General features: G+C 39.2%; 1 long non-coding RNA gene across 1 annotated transcript in view; it reads right to left on the reverse strand.

Annotated features, from left to right (window-relative positions):
- Nucleotides 1-3,541: 3,541 nt before the first annotated feature.
- The window catches only part of LOC139469530 (uncharacterized), a 44,955-nt gene continuing 36,297 nt past the window's right edge, over nucleotides 3,542-12,199 (reverse strand). Inside the window, exon 3 of the long non-coding RNA XR_011653734.1 lies at nucleotides 3,542-4,594. This is a non-coding gene — a long non-coding RNA (uncharacterized lncRNA). The remainder of the gene's footprint in view (nucleotides 4,595-12,199) is intronic.

The following is a 12,199-nucleotide window of genomic DNA, read 5'->3' on the forward strand; positions in this document are numbered from 1 at the left end:
ACTGTCTCGTATAGTCATTGTTAATGTGAAGCTACCACAGTGACTGTCTCGTATACCCGGTATTAATGTGAAGCTATCACATTGACTGTCCGGTATATTCAGTTTTAATGTGAAGCTATCACAGTGACCGTCTCTAATACTCGGTGTTAATGTGAAGCTACCACAGTGACTGTCTCCTATACCGAGTGTTAATGTAAAGCTACCACAGTGACTGTCTCGTAAACCTATTGTTAATGTGAAGCTACCACAGTGACTCTCTCGTATACCGGGTGTTAATGTAAATCATCCAGAGTTACTGTCTCATAAACCGGGTGTTAATGTGAAGCTACAACATTGATTGTCCAGTATACCCAGTGTTAATGTGAAGCTACCACAGTGACTGCCTCGTATATCCGGTGTTAATCTGAAGCTACCACAGTGACCGTCTCTAATACTCGGTGTTAATGTGAAGCTACCACAGTGACTGCCTCGTATACCTATTGTTAATGTGAAGCTACCACAGTGACTGTCTCCTATACCCGGTGTTAATGTGAAGCTACCACAGTGATTGTCTACTATACTCGGTGTTAATGTGAAGCTACCACAGTGACTGTCTCGTATACCTATTGTTAATGTGAAGCTACCACAGTGACTGTCTCGTATGCCCGTTGTTAATGTGAAGCTACAACTGTGACTGTCTCGTATACTCGGTGTTTATGTGAAGCTACCACAGTGACTGTCCAATATATTCAGTTTTAATGTGAAGCTACCACAGTGACCGTCTCTAATACTCGGTGTTTATGTGAAGCTACCACAGTGACTGTCTCGTATACCCCGTGTTAATGTGAAGCTACCACATTGACTGTCTTGTATACCTGGTGTTAATGTGAAGCTACCACAGTGACTGTCTGGTATACCGAGTGTTAATGTGAAGCTACCACAGTAACTCTCTCGTATACCGGTGTTAATGTGAAGCTACCACAGTGACTGTCTCGTATACCCGGTGTTAATGTGAAGCTACCACAGTGACTTGCTCGTATAACCGGTGTTAATGTGAAGCTACCACAGTGACTGTTTCGTATACCCGGTGTTAATGTGAAGCTACCACAGTGACTGTCTCATAAACCGGGTGTTAATGTGAAGCTACCACTTTGACTCTCCAGTATATTCAGTTTTAATGTGAAGCTACCACAGTGACTGTCTCGTATACTTGGTGTTAATGTGAAGCTACGACAGTGACTGTCTCGTATACCTGGTGTTAATGTGAAGCTACCACAGTAACTGTCTCGTATACCCGGTGTTAATATCAAGCTACCACAGTGACTGTCTCGTATACCCGGTGTTAACGTAAAGATACCACGGTGACTGTCTCGTATACGAAGTGTTAATGTGAAGCTACCACAATGATGGCTCGTATACCCAATGTTAATCTGAAGCTACCACTGTGAAGGTCTCGTGTACCTGGTGTTAATGTGAAGCTACAACTGTGACTGTCTCGTATACCTAGTGTTAATGTGAAGCTACCACAATGACTGTCTCGTATACCCAATGTTAATGTGAAGCTACCACAGTGACGGTCTCGTATACCTGGTGTTAATGTAAAGCTACCACAGTGACTGTCCAGTAAACTCGTTTTTGGTGAGAAGCTGTCGTAGCTCAGTTCACCCTGGAATCTTTTGGTATGACTAGGGTGTTATATTCTTGAGATAACTCTTTTTGTTCGTAAGTGTCATACCCAAATACGTAATTGTTGTTACCCTGACTCGTTATTAAAATGATACAAGAATTGGTTGGTTCGGAGCAAATATCCTGTGCCTGTGTTGTGTATGCATGTCAAACTGCCGCATGGTATCTCAGTGGGCTAGCTTCATAAAACCGTTATTAGTTCAGACCAGCACGCACAGCAACACACACACACACACACACAGCCACACACACAGCCACAGACACACACACACACACACACACACACACACACACACACACACACACACGTCGCTGTATATGTGCTATAATCATCAACACGACGTTAATCCCCGTTTGACATCTCTTCTTCTTTCTGAACATGTCGTCTAAGGCGTTTGCAGTTTTGCGTTCCTTATTAGCACCAGGAGCTATGATAGTTGAATCCAAGATTCGCCCTGATTTTACCTCTCTATGTTTGTCAGCACCACACCTATGCTACCAATCGTCAAAGACCTGCATCTCGTCGGTCTCTCTTCCCACACCGAGGTTCCCCTGCACTAAATCAGACTCAGTTGTTCGGACAGCCCTTTTCAAAAAGAAGACTTTGATATCAGGTAGCTTTGATTGGATGTCATTGTGTCAGATTGTTTTAAATGTACATTCAGGTTTTTCAATATTTAGTACTGTCATTTTAAACATAACGAGTTACACTGAATGTGATCACATATATTTTCAAGGTGACATTTGGTGCGGAACTGGGGTTATGTGTTTAGCTCGGAAAAGAACATGGCTAAGCTTGCCAAAATGTGTGATTCTATTGCAGATTAAATGCCAGATTATGCATACATGTAGATGACTGTTGAATATCTATCAGTAATTTCCTGTGGGAACTCTTTGGGTTGTGGGGCGGTAGGGTAGCCTAGTGGTTAAAGCGTTCGCTCGTCACGCCGAAGACCCGGGTTCTATTCCCGACATGGGTACAATGTGTGAAGCCCATTTCTGGTGTCCACCGCCGTGATATTGCTGGAATTTTGCTAAAAACGGCGTAAAACCATACTCACTCACTCTTTGGGTTGTGTTTAACCTTCAAGCTGACACGCTGTGATATAACTGAAATGGTGACGTTCACAGTGGCTTTAAACAAACCTCACTCACACTTCTAAACGAACCACTGCACGATATGAGATGTACACATCACTCCTAGGTTACAGAGTCTCTTTACGTCATGGGAACGCTGACTCTGTCGGAATACACTCATCTTAATTGTTTTCGGATCGGAAGCTTGTAACGTGGTTTGGGAAATAATCTATTAATATAAGCTATATTCTATTGGATATGTTCGTCTGTAAGGCAGCTCTGTGTTAAATGAAGGTTAGAAAAACACTCTACTTCAGGCAGTTCACATGTATAAGTAACGTGCCCCGCAGAAAGGTAAAATGCTAGTCATTCAACTGGTGAAATGGTTCTCGTTCCAAGCAAATATTTTGGACAGAGTCCAGAAACAACATATATTACCTGCTACTGCTTTCTGTAGCCTTGTTCGAGTACTAATTTTGTTAACAAACGTCCCCTAGATTGTGACCTTGATGCGAAAAGTTCGCGCCCAGGTCGCGTTCTAGGGAGTATTCTAGGGAGTTCAACGAGTATAGGTGGTTGTACAGTTGGAAACAAACGTGCCATTTTCGCAGTATGTTCGCACGTTGGTAGCGATGTAGGTGACGCTTCTTTGTAACAGAAGTGTATATTCTACGTCAGAAAACAAAGAATACAACGTAAAGAGAAGCGTACAAACCTATGCCCAGATGAACACACCTTACCACATACTTCGTCATCCGAGGTTTGTTTCATGACAACAATAAAAGACATGAGACTAATGTACTTCTAAATATTTACTTGTCGTCGTAATGGGTATGTACCATGGGTTCTGTTGACGGTAAGTTTACATCCGAGTCAAAACCCTCGAAAATAAATATATAATATGATCTCCAGCAGCAATGTCCTTCCAACATGAGCATACATTGTCGTCCCTTGCATGCGTGGTCATTTACAGCATACAAAGATTGTGCCTTTTTATTGAAACAAACATACTGTCACTTGTTTTCATATATAACTCACAGCTATGAGACTGGCAAGTTAGACTTGCGTATGACATTTTCAGTCATAAGGAATTGTACTTCTTGTTTTTCAGTTTTTGTAGAGAAGTGCATTTTATACAAAATAATGTTATCATCTCGTACATAGTTCAAACCATGTCCTTTCGCTATTGGTGACAGGCAAAAGACTACGTATCCTTCCGTGTCATGCAGATTCTATTTCAGCTCATTGACACTAAACGAAACAACACCTGCGGAAACTGGTCTATTATATGTATTACATACTGTAATTATCAGGTTCTTGCAACAATAATCCGTCAATTTTATATTCACAAACATACATGGGTACTACAATTCATGACTTACAGGACAAGATCAAGACACAAATACGTGCTAAATCGATACACTGATAATCTAAATTGGTTAATTTCACATAAATATATTTCGTATTAGTTCGCGTTAACGTTTCAATATATATGTGTATAGCTTATGTTCATTTCAAAATGGTATAAAATATATAATATAAACGTATAACCATGGAAATAGAGGAAACATCCAACAGGTGATGCAGGAGTGTTTTCGGGCTAGATTCTGGAATCGGTAACTTTCCGAGGGTATGACGTCATTGAGGCGGGGTCACGTGATAACGAGGGTAGCCAATCAGAAGACAAGGTGAACACAGTTATCAGCCATCTTGAATTCTAAACAGTAATGAGTACATGCCCACTTTCAGCTAGCACAGATCGCAGTTGTATGAGAGTGTCATTGTCACTGTTTGGCCTTGTTGCGGGATCCATGGCGTCTCACCTAGTCAGCACACATAAACTTGTAAAACTCTGAAACAAAGGAAACACATACCATAACTCATTCAATTCTTCAGATAAATCATAAACCAGTGCACAATATAACCTAATGACAACTTCTTCACTTCCGAGTATGACTGTAACATATGCGAAGTAATGCATAGCGGGAAACGTTACAATCACATGCATTTCAATGTCAAAGAGTAAAATGACTGAAATTTTCACTTTAGCTATTTGCAAAACGCCAATATTTCAGCCATTTTACCATTGTTTTTCCATTTATTATATTATAATAACGAATTCCAAACATGTGTATGCTTTATTTCATCGCCCAATGAACGTCAATATATTTAAATTTTGCTTCTAATCCTAGCACAATTTGTCTGTTGTGATGTTTTTAGCCCTATTGAACTTCCTAATAACTTTAAGTCAATCCGACTAAAAATTACTTGTAAAATGATTGAATTTGTTTTGCGTTTTGTAAATTGCCTACATGAAAATTTCAATCATTTTACACGTTGACTGTATGTATATATATTCCAATCTAGGTGTCATAACTCAAACGTATACTTCCTTAAATAAACGGTACACATTACATGAGAACAATAGACGTACATTGTCATGGCCCCTTGAAATTACATAGTTACAGCTACACAAGTGCAATGTACTGTAACCCTTTACTGTAACATGACACAGCTGTTTGCTGTGGACGTAAAATGATGCTATTCTCTGGCTGGGGGATGATAAACTTCTTTCAATAAAAATGTAAGCGTTTGGTTGAGTCTTCACTGTCCAAGCATACTAGCACAATGTGTAGTTTACAATAACCGTCGTTTTATGGGACAAGCTGCATTGACAAGCTTTTATTATTTTTGTGTTGATCGATAATTTTAATATCTTGCTTGGTTTGAACCTCAGACAAAACCAATTGAAACAATCTATGTGATGGTCAATGAATATTCAAGGGTAAGCTGTGGCAACCGTGTTAGCCTTCTCACATCAGTTCTGCTGAAGAGGTAAATATAAAACGTCAATGCCAGAGAACAACCAGTCTCGATTATCTTCCGAAAGATAATGCAGTCGTAAAAAGCAAAATAGTGTTTTAAAGTATATGAATGGGTCACTGAAAATGACACCAGGTGTTCGAGAAAAGGGTGGGGTAAGTGTCACGTCATAGTTACAATTACGTCACCTTGAGATTTACCTAAACGTCATGACGTCAATCTGGGACAAGACTATGTACAGTAAACTACTGTTATAACGAATTCAAAGGGATTACTAAAATAAGTTCGTTAAGACCGTAGTTCGTTATAAGCGCATATACAGCATATATACAGCATTTGGACCGGACCAAAAACAGTTCGTTATATCATCCAGTTCGTTATAAATGTAGGTTACTGTATTGTGTTTAGTGTTGTTGTTGTTGTTGTTCTTCTTCTTCTTCTTCTTCTTGTTACGCTGCCCAGCGAAATATGCTTCTAGTGACATAAAGAAACGACGTATTTTCAAGACGGTTTACAATATTAGTAATTCTCTTTGATTGACAACAAGCCTATGTATGTTTATGTTAGCAATTACAGTTAAAATGTCATACACTGTCTGCAAATACTTAAGTGATTATCGTAGACGTCAAATGGTTGAAATGAACCGTGGCGGGTTTTTTTTTTCCGTCTCTGTAATACAGTTTTCGCGATATGTTCAATTTTTTTTGCCTTGTTAAGTTTGTGAGATATTGCACACAGGTGCATGACGATCAATTCTGTGTTATCTTGGAGAGCATTCATTTACCTGTCGAGCTGAATCCACCAGCTCTGCCTGCCATCCCTAGGTACACTGCGGGACACGGTATCACTACAACAGCGAGAACGCTGCCCATCCATGTTGATTAGCAGGTGAAAGCGTTCATGTGAGAATAATAGGAGAATGACAGGCGATTGCGGTAACTTATTCCAGGTTAACCAATGAGATCTGACTTTATCAAACGTTTGTTGCGACGTAGAGTCTGGATCGACGTTTTCCACGCCGCAATGTTAATTACACCTGCATGTGTTTAAGCGAGTCTAACAAACTACCTTGAACCTTATTGACTTATAGAGTACAGTTCTTTGTCTAACTCGAGAGATGCCATACATAGGAAATGTGAATCTTTCAAATACGCTTCTAAGCCTGGATTAAACAGTGGTAGTACATTATTAGACACGGCATTACCCTAGGGGTGTTCACATCATTTGTCTGTCACAAGAGAATTCAAATAAAATCAAAGCGAAGTACAAAACTGACATCGGGTGTTTGTAATTGACGTATGTCCTGTCCTGCCAATAGCACCTATACACCTGACCGCCTCCGTGGTCTAATGGTACAGCGTCCACCCGGAGAGCGGAAGGTCCGGGTTTCGATCCCCTGCCGCGTCATACCAAAAGACGTAAAATATGGTACTTGTTGTTACCCTGTCTGACGCTCGGCATTAAGGGGCTAAAACAAGCACTGGTCGGCTCGGAGTCAGTATGCTGTGTCTGAGTGGGGTATTCATGTTAAACTGCGGCATGGTATCCCAGTGTGCTAGCACTATAAAGCGGCATCAGTCGGACTAGTACAAGCAGCCACACACACATACACGTGAATGCACGTCGCTATATAAGTGCAATAATCTTGGACGCGACGTTAAACCCCATTTCACCTCACCTCACCACGATACACCTTGTAAGCCCCAATACTGCTTTATGCAAGCAGGCCCACATGTGTCTCAAAGTGACTCTTACCACAACATTACCCATGAAGGTCCGGGTAAGAATAGGTCTTCAGCAACCCATGCTTGCCGTAAAAGGCGACTAACGGGATCGGATGGTCAGGCTTGCTGACTTGGTTGATGGACGTCATCGTATCCCAGTTGCGTGGTTCGATGATCATGATGTCACTTACTGGATTGTCTGGTCCAGACTCGATTATTTACAGACCGTCGTTATATAGCTTGAATAATGCATGGAGCGGCGTTAAACAACAAACAAATGTAATTGGAGGTGATTTTTTTCTGAAAGTGTTGCAATATTTCTTACCAACCATAGGTGCCTGTACATTGGTCAGTACGTGCTAACATGTTGTTCAGCACACTAAACTTGAATTGCCAAACTGCAGATACCAATGGAAAAGAAACACCCCAAGATCCATAATGAAATGATATAATGTAGAAATTGATAGCTCTCAAGGAAGTAGTTTTGGAAATGTAATAATATCGTTATTATAAACATACTGTGATAACCCTGAACAAGATAACCTCAACCATTGATAATGTAAGATGATATAATAACCTCTTCGCTATTTAACCCCAAACCTTGACAACGTAAGAATGATGTGCTACCCTTCGCACTAGATGAACCCCAATATCACAGGACATTTGAGGGTGATGAAGTCTCAAGCCTCTCTATCACAATGGTTACTCGATCTGTCATCGTTCATTTCCATAGTTTAAAATGAGTTGCACGAGAACAGCTGTTCTTACTCTCCAGGCCCCTCTGCCACAGGTGTATATTCTAATTTTAATCTTTTCACGTTAACACAACATAGGGCTCCACCTACACTACAAATAGGCTGTATACGTGTCAAAACGTGACATAGTTTACACCTGGGTAAACCACGGTATATGAAAGTTCATAATAATGAAAATGCCGTATATGTGTGAAATTTATTTCCAAATTGTTTCAATGTTATATATGTATCAATAATCACAGGCAAAATACTTGTAAAATGCGAATCAAAACATCTTGTCGACATAAGGCATCGAAAATATGATTAAATCTTAATAAGAACATCATCGCTATTAAATCATATTATGTTTAAATAACGTCAGGTACCATGCACTCACACTCCAAATTTACGACTTGTCGCGCATTTCTAACGGTTGTTTGTTGGTAACGATATTTTAACTGTGACGTCGCTGCCCTATAACCTTGTTGCGTGACGTCATAGCACAATATGGTGTCAACGACAGTATGTTCATGTTTCTATCCATTTGCTCACAAATAGGATCTATTTGGCATAATATCTAAGAAAAAAGAGTTTATGTAGAAATGCAGGACAATCATCCATAACTGAGGACGATTAAGTCCCTGCTCGATCATCATGAAGATACATGCTCTGTACCCCATACGGCTGCAATGTGTACCTCATTGTAACCAACCGACCGAAATTTTAGTCGGCGTTAAACCGGTATTGTGTAAAAAAATTGCATAAAGGAATTCAGTCAGTTCATGTTCAAACCTAACTTAAGCATGGTATATGCATGCGTCATTAAATAGGCAGCCAAACTTGACAAATGATGGGTTTATGATATTCCTTGCTGCTTAGCAGTAGGGAAGTTCCTCAATCGTACTTCCTGCTTGAGTTCAGAAGTGACACGTGTGGCTGTTCTAGCCAAGCAATCACAGACAGCTAGCTCTGTTCGGTCATATGTAGGATATCATATCCACCTAACCATGTATTCCTATTATATGTCGTGTGTCATTCCCAGACACTATTACATTAAAGAAGAGAATTAGTAAACCAAATTATACAAACGTTACCAAACGTTTACTGACCCACCCGATCCACAGTGAGGATTTACAACACTGGTTTTGCGAAAACTCTTCACATGAGGCCAGCAAACCACACGCTTCGGGGAAGGAAACACCGTATAAACAAATCCAAATTAACCGTATAGTGGGTACCGTATTCCACAATGATGAAGAATCGTCCCAGGTGTTCTTTCCTTATCGCGGTTTGCGAGGGGCGTGGAGTGAAAAAGTAGCCCCTCTCCGCCACACTGGGTTATTTTAAATACCTTGTTCCTCATTTGATGACTGATCGTAATTGTGTCCTGACGAAACGCATTTTAGAAATTCTTCATCTTTCCAGAGACGAAATCACCTGTTCTGCGGATCTTAATGTACACAGATATAAGGAATCGGACGTTACTGCTTCTTACCTTTGTTGTCACTCTATAACAGTGCAACATAGTGTAGAAGACCTGTGTTATAAGTGGCGACATATGGCACAGCACGCTTGTACAGTTGTTTTGTTGCGTAATATTATTCAGCATAATGATGCAAATAATTACTAAACATGAACCTATATTAATGTAAACTTAAGGCTCAACGGAAAGCACACGGGTGCAAACAAATCCAGAACATTGCCAATACCAGTGCAAACATATGATGAATTAGATAAGTATAATACTACAATATATGCTGCACGTATGGTATAATATTGACGACATATTTTGAATGTGAACTGCTAATACATACATACGCTACATTTTATATGATAGTGCAAACAAAGTTGAATGTATGGTATTATTAACATGGGGAACATGGAGAAAGTTTTACAAATAGCTAATCACGATACATGCATCATATTAAGGATTGGAAATTGTGAAATAAGGCAATATTACAACTAAGAACATGTTCCAGTATCTTAAACCTGACAAGGGTCAAATCGATAACGCACATCGGACATATCCAGGACCAGTATCTCTCATTGTGATGGTCAGATAGAGTCAAACAAGTTTAAGGCGTTAATACCTTTACCTGTATCTGCAGCTGATTATCATCCACCCTTATCAAATCACACGTACCATGTATAAATTCATGGCATACCAGCAACTGGTAAGCTATAACCCTTTATACTAAAATGTACTCAGAAATATCTTTATTGTCAATGCCTCGGTCAAACTAAATAATATAATTTTGTCGAGATAACGCCACTTAAGTTCGCAATAACAACTTTATCGTCAGTTGAGTCACAAATAATTTTGTGTCTGTCTAAAAAACTAACCTTTTATTCACTCAGGTAAGAAACCTTACTTCGTGTACTTTGTTAAAACTGAACTATATGTTAATACCCTTTGCAATACTTGCAAGTCTATTTGGTAAGGGAAACAGTCATACTTATGTACCTTCTGAAATATGTATTGTGGCTGAACTAGAATGCATCTTGCGTGAATACCACTCCGGTAATGTATTAATTAGAGTGTGACCGGTATATTATATTCAATCATATGTAAACTGTTGTATTACTTTGTGTACCTTGGAATATGTATCTTGTGTAATCTTTCTAACAGTGTCTCATGTTCATCTGATGTTCTTCGTATATATATATATATATATACTTCTATAACTGATTGTATATATGTTCTAATAATTGATAGTAAGCATTCTATTGTTGACTGATTATACAAACATTCAGTGGCTGTACAAACTGACTGTTTATTTACTCAGGTCTTGTGTTGTGTGGGTTGGCCGTGTACATTGGTACCTCTGCTGAGCCAGCTGATTCCCTAACTCTGATGTTTTAATAGTATAACAGAACAGCATACACTAGACGTATACTGTGTAGTTCATTGTGCAAAAATATGCTAAACGTAACTTACAATAGTATATACTGGTATTGTACATGAACCATATCAGTACAGATATAAGTTGACGTGTTAACATGATGGTTCAAATTAAAAAATATACTGACATAAAGTATTATAGTGCATCATATACCGAACATACACATAGTATGGGAATAAACACATATACTTAGCATATAGTATGGGAGTTAATACAGAGGCTGAATATATAGTATAGTAATGCACACATATCCTGAACCTATAGTATAGGAGTGAACCCATATGCTGAACATATATTGTAGTAGTGAACACATATGCTGAACATATATTATGGGAGTGAACACATATGCTGAATATATAGTTCAGTAATGCATACACATGTGCTTAACCAATGGTATGGTAGTGAACACATATGCTGAATATATAGTGTAGTAATGCAAACATATGCTGAACCTATAGTATGCGAGTGAACACATATGCGGAACATTTGTTATAGTAATTCTCACATGTGCTGAACATATCGTACAACATATTCTGTAGAACAATATAAAAAAATAAATCTCGAATGTTGAAATTCGGATACACGATTCAGAATTTAAATTCACCATACATACATATACATCAAATTGTTTCGTTTCGGAGACATAAACGTTTGCAAATTCATTCAAGGGTATGAAGTGGTCGTCTTGAGAGGTATCCGCATACATATGTTTCTTGTTGTGGTGTTCATCACTTACAAAGTGTATGTTGAAATACACTGAAGGACGTCTCAATGGTGTTTACCATTAAAACAAGGCTCTATGTGTTCTGGAATCATTTCCTTAGTGTCTTGATACATCCCGCTAATTTGTCTGGCACGTGTGTTAAGGGACACGAAGAAGCCGTTAATTGCCACATGCATAAACGTATGTTATGAATTAAACATATATACTCATGCAGTTGCATGGCGCGCTAGCAGGACGTCGGACATGATGGCATGCATGCTGACGGAATCCAATGTAAACAGTGTACAGCATATCAATTCCCATATGGACAGTTTATTATATTTCATAGCACCTGCATGTTTTCACTTGAAACAATCTTCCTCTTGAAATATGCAAAGATAGTGAGGCATTACGTAGTCTATGTATGTTAATGGTTGCAGTCGGCGTCTTGTGTCTGGTATGGACAGGTACTTTGATAACATGGAGAGGAACGACCAACTCAGATTATAAAAGATATGTGCACATGATGAAGTTAACGAGAATCCAACAAACAGCCCGTACGTCGCAGGC

This window comes from Haliotis cracherodii, unplaced genomic scaffold, assembly GCF_022045235.1.
Source record: "Haliotis cracherodii isolate W230 unplaced genomic scaffold, xgHalCrac1.p SCAF_2, whole genome shotgun sequence".
Lineage (NCBI taxonomy): Eukaryota > Metazoa > Mollusca > Gastropoda > Lepetellida > Haliotidae > Haliotis > Haliotis cracherodii.